This window comes from Scyliorhinus torazame, chromosome 19 (genome assembly GCF_047496885.1).
Source record: "Scyliorhinus torazame isolate Kashiwa2021f chromosome 19, sScyTor2.1, whole genome shotgun sequence".
Classification (NCBI taxonomy): domain Eukaryota; kingdom Metazoa; phylum Chordata; class Chondrichthyes; order Carcharhiniformes; family Scyliorhinidae; genus Scyliorhinus; species Scyliorhinus torazame.
In genome coordinates, this window is record NC_092725.1 from 8,820,517 (window position 1) to 8,837,800 (window position 17,284).

Below are 17,284 nucleotides of genomic sequence, written 5' to 3' on the forward strand. Positions count from 1 at the left end.
GAGAGAGTGAGCGCGAGAGAGAGTGAGCGCGAGAGTGAGTGTGAGAGAGTGAGCATGAGAGAGTGAGCGAGAGTGAGCGCGAGAGAGAGTGAGCCCGAGAGAGTGAGCGCGAGAGTGAGCGAGAGAGTGAGCGAGAGAGTGAGCGAGAGAGAGTGAGCGTGAGAGACTGAGCGAGCACGAGAGAGCGAGCGCGAGAGAGAGTGAGCGAGAGAGAGTGAGCGTTAGAGAGTGAGCGTGAGAGAGAGTGAGCGCGAGAGAGAGTGAGCGCGAGAGTGAGCGCGAGAGTGTGAGCGCGAGAGAGTGAGCGCGAGAGTGAGCGCGAGAGAGTGAGCATGAGAGAGTGAGCGAGAGTGAGCGAGGGAGAGCGAGAATGAGCGAGAGCGAGTGAGCGCAAGAGTGAGCGCAAGAGAGTGAGTGCGAGAGAGAGTGAGCGCGAGAGAGTGAGCGCGAGAGAGTGAGCGCGAGAGTGTGAGCGCGAGAGAGTGAGCGCGAGAGAGTGAGCGCGAGAGAGTGAGCGCGAGAGTGAGCGAGAGAGTGAGCAAGAGAGTGAGCGAGAGAGATTGAGCACGAGAGAGTGAGCGAGAGAGAGAGTAAGTGAGAGAGAGCGAGAGAGTGAGCGAGAGAGAGTGAGCGAGAGAGAGAGTGAGCACGAGTGAGCGAGAGAGAGTGAGCGAGAGAGAGAGTGAGCGCGAGAGAGAGTGAGCGTGAGAGAGAGTGAGCGCGAGAGAGAGTGAGCGCGAGAGAGTGAGCGAGAGAGTGAGCGCGAGAGAGTGAGCACGAGAGAGAGCGCACGAGAGAGTGAGCACGAGAGAGCGCACGAGAGAGAGCGCGCGAGAGAGGGGGAGCGAGAGAGAGTGAGCGCGAGAGAGTGAGCCCGAGAGAGTGAGCGAGAGTGAGCGCGAGAGTGAGCGCGAGAGAGAGTGAGCCCGAGAGAGTGAGCGCGAGAGAGCGAGCGAGAGAGCGAGCGAGTGAGCGAGAGAGTGAGCGCGAGAGAGCGAATGCGAGAGAGTGAGCGACAGAGAGTGAGCGCGAGAGAGTGAGCGAGAGAGAGTGATAGCGCGAGAGAGTGAGTGAGAGTGAGCGCGAGAGAGTGAACGCGAGAGAAAGTGAGCGAGAGAGAGCAAGCGAGAGAGAGTGAGCGCGAGAGACTGAGCGTGAGAGACTGAGCGCGAGAGACTGAGCGAGCGCGAGAGACTGAGCGAGCGCGAGAGAGCGAGCGCGAGAGAGCGAGCGCGAGAGAGCGAGCGCGAGAGAGAGTGAGCGCGAGAGTGAGCGCGAGAGAGAGTGAGCGCGAGAGTGAGCGCGAGAGAGCGAACGCGAGAGAGTGAGCGAGAGTGAGCGAGAGAGTGAGCGAGAGAGAGTGAGCATGAGAGAGTGAGCGCGAGAGTGAGCGAGAGAGAGCGAGAGAGAGAGAGCGAGAGTGAGCGAGAGTGAGCGAGAGAGAGAGTGAGCGCGAGAGTGAGCGAGAGTGAGCGAGAGAGAGCACGAGAGAGTGAGCTAGAGAGTGAGCGAGAGAGAGAGTGAGCGAGAGAGAGAGAGTGAGCGCGAGAGAGAGTGAGCGCGAGAGAGAGTGAGCGCGAGAGAGTGAGCGCGAGAGATTGAGCGAGAGAGTGAGCGCGAGAGTGAGTGCGAGAGAGTGAGCATGAGAGAGTGAGCGAGAGTGAGCGCGAGAGAGAGTGAGCCTGAGAGAGTGAGCGCGAGAGAGTAAGCGAGAGAGTGAGCGAGAGAGTGAGCGAGAGTGAGCGTGAGAGACTGAGCGAGCACGAGAGAGCGAGCGCGAGAGAGAGTGAGCGAGAGAGCGTTAGAGAGTGAGCGTGAGAGTGAGCGCGAAAGAGTGAGCGCGAGAGTGTGAGCGCGAGAGAGTGAGCGCGAGAGAGTGAGCGCGAGAGAGTGAGCGCGAGAGTGAGCGCGAGACTGTGAGCGCGAGACTGTGAGCGCGAGAGAGTGAGCGCGAGGGAGTGAGCGCGAGAGAGTGAGCGCGAGAGTGAGCGCGAGAGAGTGAGCACGAGAGAGTGAGCACGAGAGAGTGAGCGAGAGTGAGCGAGGGAGAGCGAGAATGAGCGAGAGCGAGTGAGCGCAAGAGTGAGCGCAAGAGAGTGAGCTTGAGAGAGAGTGAGCGCGAGAGAGAGTGAGCGCGAGAGAGAGTGAGCGAGAGAGAGAGTGAGCGCGAGAGAGTGAGCGCGAGAGTGAGCGAGAGAGAGTGAGCGAGAGAGAGCACGAGAGAGTGAGCTAGAGAGTGAGCGAGAGAGAGAGTGAGCGAGAGAGAGAGTGAGCGCGAGAGAGAGTGAGCGCGAGAGAGAGTGAGCGCGAGAGAGTGAGCGAGAGAGTGAGCGCGAGAGTGAGTGTGAGAGAGTGAGCATGAGAGAGTGAGCGAGAGTGAGCGCGAGAGAGAGTGAGCCCGAGAGAGTGAGCGCGAGAGAGTGAGCGAGAGAGTGAGCGAGAGAGAGTGAGCGTGAGAGACTGAGCGAGCACGAGAGAGCGAGCGCGAGAGAGAGTGAGCGAGAGATAGTGAGCGTTAGAGAGTGAGCGTGAGAGAGAGTGAGCGCGAGAGAGAGTGAGCGCGAGAGTGAGCGCGAGAGTGTGAGCGCGAGAGTGAGCGAGAGAGAGAGTGAGCGCGAGAGTGAGTGAGAGAGAGAGAGTGAGCACGAGAGTGAGCGAGAGAGAGTGAGCGAGAGAGAGCACGAGAGAGTGAGCTAGAGAGTGAGCGAGAGAGAGAGTGAGCGAGAGAGAGAGTGAGCGCGAGAGAGAGTGAGCGCGAGAGAGAGCGCGAGAGTGAGTGCGAGAGAGTGAGCATGAGAGAGTGAGCGAGAGTGAGCGCGAGAGAGAGTGAGCGAGAGAGTGAGCGAGAGAGTGAGCGAGAGAGAGTGAGCGTGAGAGACTGAGCGAGCACGAGAGAGCGAGCGCGAAAGAGAGTGAGCGAGAGAGCGTTAGAGAGTGAGCGTGAGAGAGAGTGAGCGCGAAAGAGTGAGCGCGAGAGAGTGAGCGCGAGAGTGTGAGCGCGAGAGAGTGAGCGCGAGAGAGTGAGAGAGTGAGCGCGAGAGAGTGAGCGCGAGAGTGAGCGCGAGACTGTGAGCGCGAGAGAGTGAGCACGAGAGAGTGAGCGCGAGAGAGTGAGCGCGAGAGAGTGAGCGCGAGAGTGAGCGCGAGAGAGTGAGCACGAGAGAGTGAGCACAAGAGAGTGAGCGAGAGTGAGCGAGGGAGAGCAAGAATGAGCGAGAGCAAGTGAGCGCAAGAGTGAGCGCAAGAGAGAGTGAGCGTGAGAGAGAGTGAGCGCGAGAGAGAGTGAGCGAGAGAGAGAGTGAGCGCGAGAGAGTGAGCGCGAGAGTGAGCGCGAGAGAGTGAGCGCGAGAGAGTGAGCGCGAGAGAGTGAGCGCGAGAGAGTGAGCGCGAGAGAGTGAGCGCGAGAGAGTGAGCGCGAGAGTGAGCGCGAGAGAGTGAGCACGAGAGAGTGAGCACGAGAGAGTGAGCGAGAGTGAGCGAGGAGAGCGAGAATGAGCGAGAGCGAGTGAGCGCAAGAGTGAGCGCAAAAGAGTGAGCTTGAGAGAGAGTGAGCGCGAGAGAGAGTGAGCGCGAGAGAGAGTGAGCGCGAGAGAGAGTGAGCGAGAGAGAGAGTGAGCGCGAGAGAGAGAGAGAGTGAGCGCGAGAGTGAGCGAGAGAGAGTGAGCGAGAGAGAGCACGAGAGAGTGAGCTAGAGAGTGAGCGAGAGAGAGAGTGAGCGAGAGAGAGAGTGAGCGCGAGAGAGAGTGAGCGAGAGAGAGAGTGAGCGCGAGAGAGAGTGAGCGCGAGAGAGAGTGAGCGCGAGAGAGAGTGAGCGAGAGAGAGAGTGAGCGCGAGAGTGAGCGAGAGAGAGTGAGCGAGAGAGAGCACGAGAGAGTGAGCTAGAGAGTGAGCGAGAGAGTGAGCGAGAGAGAGTGAGCGCGAGAGAGAGTGAGCGCGAGAGTGAGCGCGAGAGAGAGTGAGCGCGAGAGATTGAGCGAGAGAGTGAGCGCGAGAGTGAGTGCGAGAGAGTGAGCGAGAGAGAGTGAGCGAGAGTGAGCGCGAGAGAGAGTGAGCCCGAGAGAGTGAGCGCGAGAGAGTGAGCGAGAGAGTGAGCGCGAGAGTGAGCGAGAGAGAGTGAGCGAGAGAGAGCACGAGAGAATGAGCTAGAGAGTGAGCGAGAGAGAGAGTGAGCGAGAGAGAGAGTGAGCGCGAGAGAGTGAGCGAGAGAGAGAGTGAGCGCGAGAGAGAGTGAGCGCGAGAGAGAGTGAGCGCGAGAGAGAGTGAGCGCGAGAGAGAGTGAGCGAGAGAGAGTGAGCGCGAGAGTGAGCGAGAGAGAGTGAGCGAGAGAGAGCACGAGAGAGTGAGCTAGAGAGTGAGCGAGAGAGAGAGTGAGCGAGAGAGAGAGTGAGCGCGAGAGAGAGTGAGCGCGAGAGAGAGTGAGCGCGAGAGAGAGTGAGCGCGAGAGAGAGTGAGCGCGAGAGATTGAGCGAGAGAGTGAGCGCGAGAGTGAGTGCGAGAGAGTGAGCGCGAGAGAGTGAGCGAGAGAGTGAGCGAGAGAGTGAGCGCGAGAGAGTGAGCGTGAGAGACTGAGCGAGCACGAGAGAGCGAGCGCGAGAGAGAGTGAGCGTGAGAGAGAGTGAGCGCGAAAGAGTGAGCGCGAGAGAGTGAGCGCGAGAGTGTGAGCGCGAGAGAGTGAGCGCGAGAGTGTGAGCGCGAGAGAGTGAGCGCGAGAGTGTGAGCGCGAGAGAGTGAGCGCGAGAGAGTGAGCGCGAGAGTGAGCGCGAGACTGTGAGCGCGAGAGAGTGAGCGCGAGAGAGTGAGCGCGAGAGAGTGAGCGCGAGAGTGAGCGCGAGAGAGTGAGCACGAGAGAGTGAGCACGAGAGAGTGAGCGAGAGTGAGCGAGGGAGAGCGAGAATGAGCGAGAGCGAGTGAGAGCAAGAGTGAGCGCAAGAGAGTGAGCTTGAGAGAGAGTGAGCGCGAGAGAGTGAGCGCGAGAGTGAGCGAGAGAGAGTGAGCGAGAGAGAGCACGAGAGAGTGAGCTAGAGAGTGAGCGTGAGAGAGAGTGAGCGAGAGAGAGAGTGAGCACGAGAGAGAGTGAGCGCGAGAGAGAGTGAGCGCGAGAGAGAGTGAGCGCGAGAGAGTGAGCGAGAGAGTGAGCGCGAGAGTGAGTGTGAGAGAGTGAGCATGAGAGTGAGCGAGCGTGAGCGCGAGAGAGAGTGAGCCCGAGAAAGTAAGCGCGAGAGAGTGAGCGAGAGAGTGAGCGAGAGAGAGTGAGCGTTAGAGAGTGAGCGTGAGAGAGAGTGAGCACGAGAGAGAGTGAGCGCGAGAGGGAGCGCGAGAGTGTGAGCGCGGGAGAGTGAGCGTGAGAGTGAGCGCGAGAGAGTGAGCATGAGAGAGTGAGCGAGAGTGAGCGAGGAAGAGCGAGAATGAGCGAGAGCGAGTGAGCGCAAGAGTGAGCGCAAGAGAGTGAGCGCGAGAGAGAGTGAGCGCGAGAGAGTGAGCGCGAGAGAGTGAGCGCGAGAGAGTGAGCGCGAGAGAGTGAGCGCGAGAGAGTGAGCGCGAGAGTGAGCGAGAGAGTGAGCGAGAGAGTGAGCGAGAGAGATTGAGCATGAGAGAGTGAGCGAGAGAGAGAGTGAGCGAGAGAGAGAGTGAGCGCGAGTGAGCGAGAGAGAGTGAGCGAGAGAGAGAGTGAGCGCGAGAGAGAGTGAGCGTGAGAGAGAGTGAGCGCGAGAGAGAGTGAGCGCGAGAGAGTGAGCGAGAGAGTGAGCGAGAGAGTGAGCGCGAGAGAGTGAGCACGAGAGAGAGCGCACGAGAGAGTGAGCACGAGAGAGCGCACGAGAGAGAGCGCACGAGAGAGGGGGAGCGAGAGAGAGTGAGCACGAGAGAGTGAGCGCGAGAGAGTGAGCGCGAGAGAGTGAGCGCGAGAGTGAGCGCGAGAGAGTGAGCACGAGAGAGTGAGCACGAGAGAGTGAGCGAGAGTGAGCGAGGGAGAGCGAGAATGAGCGAGAGCGAGTGAGCGCGAGAGAGTGAGCGCGAGAGAGTGAGCGCGAGAGAGTGTGAGCGCGAGAGAGAGTGAGCGAGAGAGAGAGTGAGCGCGAGAGAGTGAGCGCGAGAGAGTGAGCGCGAGAGTGAGCGCGAGAGAGTGAGCGCGAGAGAGTGAGCGCGAGAGAGTGAGCGCGAGAGAGTGAGCGCGAGAGTGAGCGCGAGTGAGTGAGCACGAGAGTGAGCGAGAGTGAGCGAGGAGAGCGAGAATGAGCGAGAGCGAGTGAGCGCAAGAGTGAGCGCAAGAGAGTGAGCTTGAGAGAGAGTGAGCGCGAGAGAGAGTGAGCGTGAGAGAGAGTGAGCGAGAGAGAGTGAGCGCGAGAGAGAGTGAGAGAGAGAGAGAGTGAGCGCGAGAGTGAGCGAGAGAGAGTGAGCGAGAGAGAGCACGAGAGAGTGAGCTAGAGAGTGAGCGAGAGAGAGAGTGAGCGAGAGAGAGAGTGAGCGCGAGAGAGAGTGAGCGAGAGAGAGAGTGAGCGCGAGAGAGAGTGAGCGCGAGAGAGAGTGAGCGAGAGAGAGAGTGAGCGCGAGAGTGAGCGAGAGAGAGTGAGCGAGAGAGAGCACGAGAGAGTGAGCCAGAGAGTGAGCGAGAGAGAGAGTGAGCGAGAGAGAGTGAGCGCGAGAGAGAGTGAGCGCGAGAGAGAGTGAGCGCGAGAGAGAGTGAGCGCGAGAGTTTGAGCGAGAGAGTGAGCGCGAGAGTGAGTGCGAGAGAGTGAGCATGAGAGAGTGAGCGAGAGTGAGCGCGAGAGAGAGTGAGCCTGAGAGAGTGAGCGCGAGAGAGTGAGCGAGAGAGAGTGAGCGAGAGAGTGAGCGAGAGAGTGAGCGAGAGTGAGCGTGAGAGACTGAGCGAGCACGAGAGAGCGAGCGCGAGAGAGAGTGAGCGAGAGAGCGTTAGAGAGTGAGCGTGAGAGTGAGCGCGAAAGAGTGAGCGCGAGAGAGTGAGCGCGAGAGTGTGAGCGCGAGAGAGTGAGCGCGAGAGAGTGAGCGCGAGAGTGAGCGCGAGACTGTGAGCGCGAGAGAGTGAGCGCGAGGGAGTGAGCGCGAGAGAGTGAGCGCGAGAGTGAGCGCGAGAGAGTGAGCACGAGAGAGTGAGCACGAGAGAGTGAGCGAGAGTGAGCGAGGGAGAGCGAGAATGAGCGAGAGCGAGTGAGCGCAAGAGAGTGAGCTTGAGAGAGAGTGAGCGCGAGAGAGAGTGAGCGCGAGAGAGAGTGAGCGAGAGAGAGTGAGCGCGAGAGTGAGCGAGAGAGAGTGAGCGAGAGAGAGCACGAGAGAGTGAGCTAGAGAGTGAGCGAGAGAGAGAGTGAGCAAGAGAGAGAGTGAGCGCGAGAGAGAGTGAGCGCGAGAGAGTGAGCGAGAGAGTGAGCGAGAGAGTGAGCGCGAGAGTGAGTGTGAGAGAGTGAGCATGAGAGAGTGAGCGAGAGTGAGCGCGAGAGAGAGTGAGCCCGAGAGAGTGAGCGCGAGAGAGTGAGCGAGAGAGTGAGCGAGAGAGTGAGCGAGAGAGAGTGAGCGTGAGAGACTGAGCGAGCACGAGAGAGCGAGCGCGAGAGAGAGCGAGCGCGAGAGAGAGTGAGCGAGAGAGAGTGAGCGTTAGAGAGTGAGCGTGAGAGAGAGTGAGCGCGAGAGAGAGTGAGCGCGAGAATGTGAGCGCGAGAGAGTGAGCGCGAGAGTGAGCGCGAGAGTGAGCGCGAGAGAGTGAGCATGAGAGAGTGAGCGAGAGTGAGCGAGGGAGAGCGAGAATGAGGGAGAGCGAGTGAGCGCAAGAGTGAGCGCAAGAGAGTGAGCGCGAGAGAGAGTGAGTGCGAGAGAGTGAGCGCGAGAGAGTGAGCGCGAGAGTGTGAGCGCGAGAGAGTGAGCGCGAGAGAGTGAGCGCGAGAGAGTGAGCGCGAGAGTGAGCGAGAGAGTGAGCAAGAGAGTGAGCGAGAAAGATTGAGCACGAGAGAGTGAGCGAGAGAGAGAGTGAGTGAGAGAGAGCGAGAGAGAGAGTGAGCGAGAGAGAGTGAGCGAGAGAGAGAGTGAGCACGAGTGAGCGAGAGAGAGTGAGCGAGAGAGAGAGTGAGCGCGAGAGAGAGTGAGCGTGAGAGAGAGTGAGCGCGAGAGAGAGTGAGCGCGAGAGAGTGAGCGAGAGAGTGAGCGCGAGAGAGTGAGCACGAGAGAGAGCGCACGAGAGAGTGAGCACGAGAGAGCGCACGAAAGAGAGCGCGCGAGAGAGGGGGAGCGAGAGAGAGTGAGCGCGAGAGAGTGAGCACGAGAGAGTGAGCGAGAGTGAGCGCGAGAGTGAGTGCGAGAGAGAGTGAGCCCGAGAGAGTGAGCGCGAGAGAGCGAGCGAGTGAGCGAGAGAGTGAGCGCGAGAGAGCGAATGCGAGAGAGTGAGCGACAGAGAGTGAGCGCGAGAGAGTGAGCGAGAGAGAGTGATTGCGCGAGAGAGTGAGTGAGAGTGAGCGCGAGAGAGTGAGCGCGAGAGAAAGTGAGCGAGAGAGAGCAAGCGAGAGAGAGTGAGCGCGAGAGACTGAGCGCGAGAGACTGAGCGCGAGAGACTGAGCGAGCGCGAGAGAGCGAGCGCGAGAGAGCGAGCGCGAGAGAGCGAGCGCGAGAGAGAGTGAGCGCGAGAGTGAGCGCGAGAGTGAGCGCGAGAGAGCGAACGCGAGAGAGTGAGCGAGAGAGTGAGCGAGAGAGAGTGAGCATGAGAGAGTGAGCGCGAGAGTGAGCGAGAGAGAGCGAGAGAGAGCGAGCGAGAGTGAGCGAGAGTGAGCGAGCGAGAGAGAGTGAGCGAGAGAGAGAGTGAGCGAGAGAGTGAGCGAGAGAGTGAGCGAGAGAGTGAGCGCGAGAGAGAGTGAGCACGAGAGAGAGTGAGTGCGAGAGAGAGTGAGTGTGAGAGAGAGTGAGCGCGAGAGAGTGAGCGCGAGAGAGTGAGCGCGAGAGAGAGTGAGCGTGAGCGAGAGAGTGAGCGAGAGAGTGAGCGCGAGAGAGAGTGAGCACGAGAGAGAGTGAGTGCGAGAGAGAGTGAGTGTGAGAGAGAGTGAGCGCGAGAGAGTGAGCGCGAGAGAGTGAGCGCGAGAGAGAATGAGCGCGAGAGAGAGTGAGCGAGAGAGTGAGCACGAGAGAGAGTGAGCGCGAGAGAGAGAGTGAGCGAGAGAAAGTGAGCGGGAGAGGGTGAGCGGGAGAGAGTGAGCGCGAGAGAGTGAGCGCGAGAGAGTGAGCGCGAGAGAGTGAGTGAGAGAGTGAGCGCGAGAGTGAGCACGAGAGAGTGAGCGCGAGAGAGTGAGCACGAGAGAGTGAGCGCGAGAGAGTGAGCGCGAGAGAGTGAGCGTGAGAGAGAGTGAGCGCGAGAGTGAGTGAGCGCGAGAGAGAGTGAGCGCGAGAGAGAGTGAGCGCGAGAGAGAGTGAGCGCGAGAGAGTGAGCGCAAGAGAGTGAGCGCGAGAGTGAGCGCGAGCGAATGAGCACGAGAGAGAATGAGCGCGAGAGTGTGAGCGAGAGAGTGAGCACGAGAGAGAGTGAGCGCGAGAGAGAGAGCGCGAGAGAGTGAGCGAGAGTGAGTGTGAGAGAGAGTGAGCGCGAGAGAGTGAGCGCCAGAGAGTGAGCGTGAGAGTGAGCGCGAGAGAGTGAGCGCGAGAGTGAGCGAGAGAGAGCGCGAGAGTGAGCGAGAGAGTGAGCGTGAGCGCGAGAGAGTGAGCGCGCGAGAGAGTGAGCGTGAGAGACAGCGAGCGCGAGAGAGAGTGAGCAAGAGAGTGAGCGCGAGAAAGAGAATGAGTGCGAGAGTGCGAGAGAGAGTGAGCGAGAGAGTGAGCGCGAGAGAGAGCGAGCGCGAGAGAGAGCGAGCGCGAGAGAGAGTGAGTGCGAGAGAGAGTGAGAGCGAGAGAGTGAGCGAGTGAGTGAGTGAGCGAGAGAGAGTGAGCGCGAGAGTGAGCGCGAGAGTGAGCGTGAGAGTGAGCGCGAGAGTGAGCGCGAGAGTGAGCGCGAGAGAGTGAGCGCGAGAGAGTGAGCGTGAGAGAGAGAGCGAGCGCGAGAGAGAGAATGAGTGCGAGTGAGTGCGAGAGAGAGTGAGCGAGAGAGTGGGCGCGAGAGAGAGCGAGCGCGAGAGAGTGAGTGCGAGAGAGTGAGCAAGAGAGAGTGAGCGAGAGAGAGAGAGCGAGAGAGAGCGAGCGAGAGAGAGTGAGCGAGAGTGAGCGAGAGTGAGCGAGAGAGTGAGCGAGAGAGAGAGTGAGCAAGAGAGAGTGAGCGAGAGAGAGTGAGCGAGAGAGAGTGAGCGAGAGAGTGAGCGAGCGAGAGAGAGTGAGCGAGAGAGTGTGAGCGAGAGTGTGAGCGAGAGAGTGAGCGAGGGAGAGAGAGTGAGCAAGAGAGAGTGAGCGAGAAAGAGTGAGCGAGAGTGAGCGAGAGTGAGCGAGAGAGTGAGCGAGAGAGAGAGTGAGCGCGAGAGATAGTGAGCGAGAGAGAGAGAGTGAGCGCGAGAGAGTGAGCAAGAGAGAGTGAGTGAGAGAGTGAGCGAGAGAGATAGAGTGAGCGCGAGAGAGTGTGAGAGAGAGAGTGAATGGAATAGTCAGACAGAGCGAGAGAGACAAACAGAACATCAGCTGGCCATTCTCCCCCCCCCCCACTCTAACTGAGGGCCTGTCTCCCTCCCCCCACTCCGACCGGACGCACAGCCCCCCACCACGTCCAGCTGTCCCACATCTCTCCCACAACTGGACACAATACTCGGTTAGGGGCTGAGCTAGTGTTTTGTACAAGTGGAACAGACCCTCCCCTCTACGCCCCTCCCCCAGGAACCTCCCCACCCCCGGGACCCTCCGCCACCCTCCTCAACCCCCCCATGACCCTCTCCGCCCCCCCCCCCCGGGACCCTCCCCACCACCCCCGGGATCCTCCCCACATGGACCCTCCCCACCGCCGGGATCCACCCCACCCCCGGGATCCCCTGCTCCTGCCCCACCCCCAAGACCCCCCACCCTGGGACCCTCCCCATCCCCCCAAGGACCCTCCCCACCCCGCCCCCCGGGACACTCCCCACCCCCCGGGACCCTCCGCTCCTGCCCCCCCCCCCCGCGGGATACTCCCCACCCCCCTGGGACCCTCATCACCCCCCGGGTCCCTCCCCGCTCCTGCCTCTCCCCACCCCCAGGACCCTCCCCCCCGCCCCCGGCACCCTCACCCCCCCCCCCCCGGCACCCTCCCCCGCCCCCCCGGGAGCCTCCCCAACCCACCCCGGGGAGCCTCCCCACCCACCCCTACCAGGGACCCCCCCCCCACCCGGGACTCTCGTCAGCCCCCCGGCACCTTCCCCCCCCCCCCCCGGGTCCATCCCCCCCCCCCCGGACCCTCGCCTCCCCCCCGGGACCCCCTGCCCCTGCCCCCTCCCCACCCCCAGGACCCTCCCCACCCCCTCTGGGACCCCGCCCTGTTCCCCACAGCCCCTCCCACCCCCTCAGAGACCCCGCCCTGTTCCCAAGAGCCCCTCCCACCATCTCAGAGACCCCGCCCTGTTCCCCAGAGCCCCTCCCACCCCCTCAGAGACCCCGCCCTGTTCCCCACAGCCCCTCCCACCCCCTCAGAGACCCCGCCCTGTTCCCAAGAGCCCCTCCCACCATCTCAGAGACCCCGCCCTGATCCCCAGAGCCCCTCCCACCCCCTCAGAGACCCCGGCCTGTTCCCCGGAGCCCCTCCCACTCCCTCAGAGACCGCGCCCTGTTCCCCGGAGCCCCTCCCACCGTCTGAGACCCCGCCCTGTTCCCCAGAGCCCCTCCCACCCCTCAGAGACCCCGCCCTGTTCCCCAGAGCCCCTCCCACTCCCTCAGAGACCCCGCCCTGTTCCACAGAGCCCCTCCCACCATCTCATAGACCCCGCCCTGGTCCCCAGAGCCCCTCCCACCCCCTCAGAGACCCCGCCCTGTTCCCCAGAGCCCCTCCTACCCCCTCAGAGACCCCGCCCTGTGCCCCAGGGCCCCTCCCACCCCCTCAGAGACCGCGCCCTGTTCCCCAGAGCCCCTCCCACCCCCTCAGAGACCCCGCCCTGTGCCCCAGAGCCCCTCCCACCCCCTCAGAGACCCCGCACTGTTCCCCAGAGCCCCTCCCACCCCCTCAGAGACCCCGCCCTGTGCCCCAGAGCCCCTCCCACCCCCTCAGAGACCCCGCCCTGTTCCCCAGAGCCCCTCCCACCCCCTCAGAGACCCCGCCCTGTTCCCCAGAGCCCCTCCCACCCCCTCAGAGACCCCGGCCTGTTCCCCGGAGCCCCTCCCACTCCCTCAGAGACCCCGGCCTGTTCCCCAGAGCCCCTCCCACCCCCTCAGAGACCCCGCCCTGTTCCCCAGAGCCCCTCCCACCCCCTCAGAGACCCCGCCCTGTGCCCCAGGGCCCCTCCCACTCCCTCAGAGACCCCGCCCTGTTCCCCAGGGCCCCTCCCACCCCCTCAGAGACCCCGCCCTGTTCCCCAGAGCCCCTCCCACCCCCTCAGAGACCCCGCCCTGTTCCCCAAAGCCCCTCCCACCGTCTGAGACCCCGCCCTTTGCCCCAGAGCCCCTCCCACCCCCTCAGAGACCCCGCCCTGTTCCCCAGAGCCCCTCCCACTCCCTCAGAGACCCCGCCCTGTGCCCCAGAGCCCCTCCCACTCCCTCAGAGACCCCGCCCTATTCCCCAGAGCCCCTCCCACCCCCTCAGAGACCCCGCCCTGTGCCCCAGAGCCCCTCCCACTCCCTCAGAGACCCCGCCCTGTGCCCCAGAGCCCCTCCCACTCCCCCAGAGACCCCGCCCTGTTCCCCAGAGCCCCTCCTACCCCCTCAGAGACCCCGCCCTGTGCCCCAGGGCCCCTCCCACCCCCTCAGAGACCCCGCCCTGTTCCCCAGAGCCCCTCCCACCCCCTCAGAGACCCCGCCCTGTGCCCCAGAGCCCCTCCCACCCCCTCAGAGACCCCGCCCTGTTCCCCAGGGCCCCTCCCACCGTCTCAGAGACCCCGCCCTGTGCCCCAGAGCCCCTCCCACCCCCTCAGAGACCCCGCCCTGTTCCCCAGAGCCCCTCCCACCCCCTCAGAGACCCCGCCCTGTTCCCCAGAGCCCCTCCCACCCCCTCAGAGACCCTGCCCTGTGCCCCAGAGCCCCTCCCACCCCCTCAGAGACCCCGCCCTGTTCCCCAGAGCCCCTCCCACCCCCTCAGAGACCCCGCCCTGTTCCCCAGAGCCCCTCCCACCCCCTCAGAGACCCCGCCATGTTCCCCAGGGCCCCTCTCACCCCCTCAGAGACCCCGCCCTGTTCCCCAGGGCCCCTCCCACCCCCTCAGAGACCCCGCCCTGTTCCCCAGAGCCCCTCCCACCCCCTCAGAGACCCCGGCCTGTTCCCCGGAGCCCCTCCCACACCCTCAGAGACCCCGCCCTGTTCCCCAGGGCCCCTCCCACCCCCTCAGAGACCCCGCCCTGTTCCCCAGAGCCCCTCTCACCCCCTCAGAGACCCCAGCCTGTTTCCCGGAGCCCCTCTCACCCCCTCAGAGACCCCGCCCTGTTCCCCAGAGCCCCTCCCACTCCCTCAGAGACCCCGCCCTGTGCCCCAGAGCCCCGCCCACCCCCTCAGAGACCCCGCCCTGTTCCCCAGAGCCCCTCCCACTCCCTCAGAGACCCCGCCCTATTCCCCAGAGCCCCTCCCACCCCCTCAGAGACCCCGCCCTGTGCCCCAGAGCCCCTCCCACTCCCTCAGAGACCCCGCCCTGTGCCCCAGAGCCCCTCCCACCCCCTCAGAGACCCCGCCCTGTTCCCCAGAGCCCCTCCCACTCCCTCAGAGACCCCGCCCTATTCCCCAGAGCCCCTCCCACCCCCTCAGAGACCCCGCCCTGTGCCCCAGAGCCCCTCCCACTCCCTCAGAGACCCCGCCCTGTGCCCCAGAGCCCCTCCCACTCCCTCAGAGACCCCGCCCTGTGCCCCAGAGCCCCTCCCACCCCCTCAGAGACCCCGCCCTGTTCCCCAGAGCCCCTCCCACTCCCTCAGAGACCCCGCCCTGTTCCCTAGAGCCCCTCCCACCCCCTCAGAGACCCCGCCCTGTTCCCCAGAGCCCCTCCCACTCCCTCAGAGACCCTGCCCTGTGCCCCAGAGCCCCTGCCACCCCCTCAAAGACCCCGCCCTGTTCCCCAGAGCCCCTCCCACCCCCTCAGAGACCCCACCCTGTTCCCCAGAGCCCCTCCCACTCCCTCAGAGACCCCGCCCTGTTCCCCAGAGCTCCTCCGACCCCCTCAGAGACCCCGCCCTGTTCCCCAGAGCCCCTCCCACTCCCTCAGAGACACCGCCCTGTGCCCCAGAGCCCCTCCCACTCCCTCAGAGACCCTGCCCTGTTCCCCAGAGCCCCTCCCACCCCCTCAGAGACCCCGCCCTGTTCCCCAGAGCCCCTCCCACTCCCTCAGAGACCCCGCCCTGTTCCCCAGAGCTCCTCCCACCCCCTCAGAGACCCCGCCCTGTTCCCCAGAGCCCCTCCCACTCCCTCAGAGACCCTGCCCTGTGCCCCAGAGCCCCTCCCACTCCCTCAGAGACCCCGCCCTGTGCCCCAGAGCTCCTCCCACCCCCTCAGAGACCCCGCCCTGTTCCCCAGAGCCCCTCCCACTCCCTCAGAGACCCCGCCCTGTGCCCCAGAGCCCCTCCCACTCCCTCAGAGACCCCGCCCAGTTCCCCAGAGCCCCTCCCATCCCCTCAGAGACCCCGCCCTGTTCCCCAGAGCCCCTCCCACTCCCTCAGAGACCCTGCCCTGTGCCCCAGAGCCCCTCCCACCCCCTCAGAGACCCTGCCCTGTTCCCCAGAGCCCCTCCCACCCCCTCAGAGACCCCGCCCTGTTCCCCAGAGCCCCTCCCACTCCCTCAGAGACCCCGCCCTGTGCCCCAGAGCCCCTGCCACCCCCTCAAAGACCCCGCCCTGTTCCCCAGAGCCCCTCCCACCCCCTCAGAGACCCCGCCCTGTTCCCCAGAGCCCCTCCCACTCCCTCAGAGACCCCGCCCTGTTCCCCAGAGCTCCTCCCACCCCCTCAGAGACCCCGCCCTGTTCCCCAGAGCCCCTCCCACTCCCTCAGATACACCGCCCTGTTCCCCAGAGCTCCTCCCACCCCCTCAGAGACCCCGCCCTGTTCCCCAGAGCCCCTCCCACCCCCTCAGAGACCCCGCCCTGTTCCCCAGAGCCCCTCCCACCCCCTCAGAGACCCCGCCCTGTTCCCCAGAGCCCCTCCCACTCCCTCAGAGACCCCGCCCTGTGCCCCAGAGCCCCGCCCACCCCCTCAGAGACCCCGCCCTGTTCCCCAGAGCCCCTCCCACTCCCTCAGAGACCCCGCCCTATTCCCCAGAGCCCCTCCCACCCCCTCAGAGACCCCGCCCTGTGCCCCAGAGCCCCTCCCACTCCCTCAGAGACCCCGCCCTGTGCCCCAGAGCCCCTCCCACCCCCTCAGAGACCCCGCCCTGTTCCCCAGAGCCCCTCCCACTCCCTCAGAGACCCCGCCCTATTCCCCAGAGCCCCTCCCACCCCCTCAGAGACCCCGCCCTGTGCCCCAGAGCCCCTCCCACTCCCTCAGAGACCCCGCCCTGTGCCCCAGAGCCCCTCCCACTCCCTCAGAGACCCCGCCCTGTGCCCCAGAGCCCCTCCCACCCCCTCAGAGACCCCGCCCTGTTCCCCAGAGCCCCTCCCACTCCCTCAGAGACCCCGCCCTGTTCCCTAGAGCCCCTCCCACCCCCTCAGAGACCCCGCCCTGTTCCCCAGAGCCCCTCCCACTCCCTCAGAGACCCTGCCCTGTGCCCCAGAGCCCCTGCCACCCCCTCAAAGACCCCGCCCTGTTCCCCAGAGCCCCTCCCACCCCCTCAGAGACCCCACCCTGTTCCCCAGAGCCCCTCCCACTCCCTCAGAGACCCCGCCCTGTTCCCCAGAGCTCCTCCGACCCCCTCAGAGACCCCGCCCTGTTCCCCAGAGCCCCTCCCACTCCCTCAGAGACACCGCCCTGTGCCCCAGAGCCCCTCCCACTCCCTCAGAGACCCTGCCCTGTTCCCCAGAGCCCCTCCCACCCCCTCAGAGACCCCGCCCTGTTCCCCAGAGCCCCTCCCACTCCCTCAGAGACCCCGCCCTGTTCCCCAGAGCTCCTCCCACCCCCTCAGAGACCCCGCCCTGTTCCCCAGAGCCCCTCCCACTCCCTCAGAGACCCTGCCCTGTGCCCCAGAGCCCCTCCCACTCCCTCAGAGACCCCGCCCTGTGCCCCAGAGCTCCTCCCACCCCCTCAGAGACCCCGCCCTGTTCCCCAGAGCCCCTCCCACTCCCTCAGAGACCCCGCCCTGTGCCCCAGAGCCCCTCCCACTCCCTCAGAGACCCCGCCCAGTTCCCCAGAGCCCCTCCCATCCCCTCAGTGACCCCGCCCTGTTCCCCAGAGCCCCTCCCACTCCCTCAGAGACCCTGCCCTGTGCCCCAGAGCCCCTCCCACCCCCTCAGAGACCCTGCCCTGTTCCCCAGAGCCCCTCCCACCCCCTCAGAGACCCCACCCTGTTCCCCAGAGCCCCTCCCACTCCCTCAGAGACCCTGCCCTGTGCCCCAGAGCCCCTGCCACCCCCTCAAAGACCCCGCCCTGTTCCCCAGAGCCCCTCCCACCCCCTCAGAGACCCCGCCCTGTTCCCCAGAGCCCCTCCCACTCCCTCAGAGACCCCGCCCTGTTCCCCAGAGCTCCTCCCACCCCCTCAGAGACCCCGCCCTGTTCCCCAGAGCCCCTCCCACTCCCTCAGATACACCGCCCTGTTCCCCAGAGCTCCTCCCACCCCCTCAGAGACCCCGCCCTGTTCCCCAGAGCCCCTCCCACCCCCTCAGAGACCCCGCCCTGTTCCCCAGAGCCCCTCCCACCCCCTCAGAGACCCCGCCCTGTTCCCCAGAGCCCATCCCACCACAACAGAGCCCCTCCCCACATTGGCCCTTCCCCCAACAACACTCACCAATCAGGTTAGGCACGAAAAGAAAGACGCTCACCATGGCGGCGGGGCCAGCAACCGGGGGCGGGGCTGGGGCTTTCCGGGCTCGGGTCTGTGGGCCGGGGGCGGGTCTGTGGGCCGGGGGCGGGGTCTCTGGGCCGGGGGCGGGTCTCTGGGCCGGGGGGCGGGTCTCTGGGCCAGGGGCGGGTCTCTGGGCCGGGGGCGGGTCTCTGGGCCGGGGGCGGGTCTCTGGGCCGGGGGGCGGGTCTCTGGGCCGGGGGCGGGTCTGTGGGCCGGGGGCGGGTCTCTGGGCCGGGGGCGGGTCTGTGGGCCGGGGGGCGGGTCTCTGGGCCGGGGGCGGGTCTCTGGGCCGGGGGC

General features: G+C 65.0%; 1 long non-coding RNA gene across 1 annotated transcript in view; it reads right to left on the reverse strand.

Annotated features, from left to right (window-relative positions):
• LOC140395853 (uncharacterized) overlaps nucleotides 1-17,074 on the reverse strand; it is a 40,594-nt gene extending 23,520 nt beyond the window's left edge. Inside the window, exon 1 of the long non-coding RNA XR_011936335.1 lies at nucleotides 16,931-17,074. This is a non-coding gene — a long non-coding RNA (uncharacterized lncRNA). The remainder of the gene's footprint in view (nucleotides 1-16,930) is intronic.
• Nucleotides 17,075-17,284: the final 210 nt, after the last annotated feature.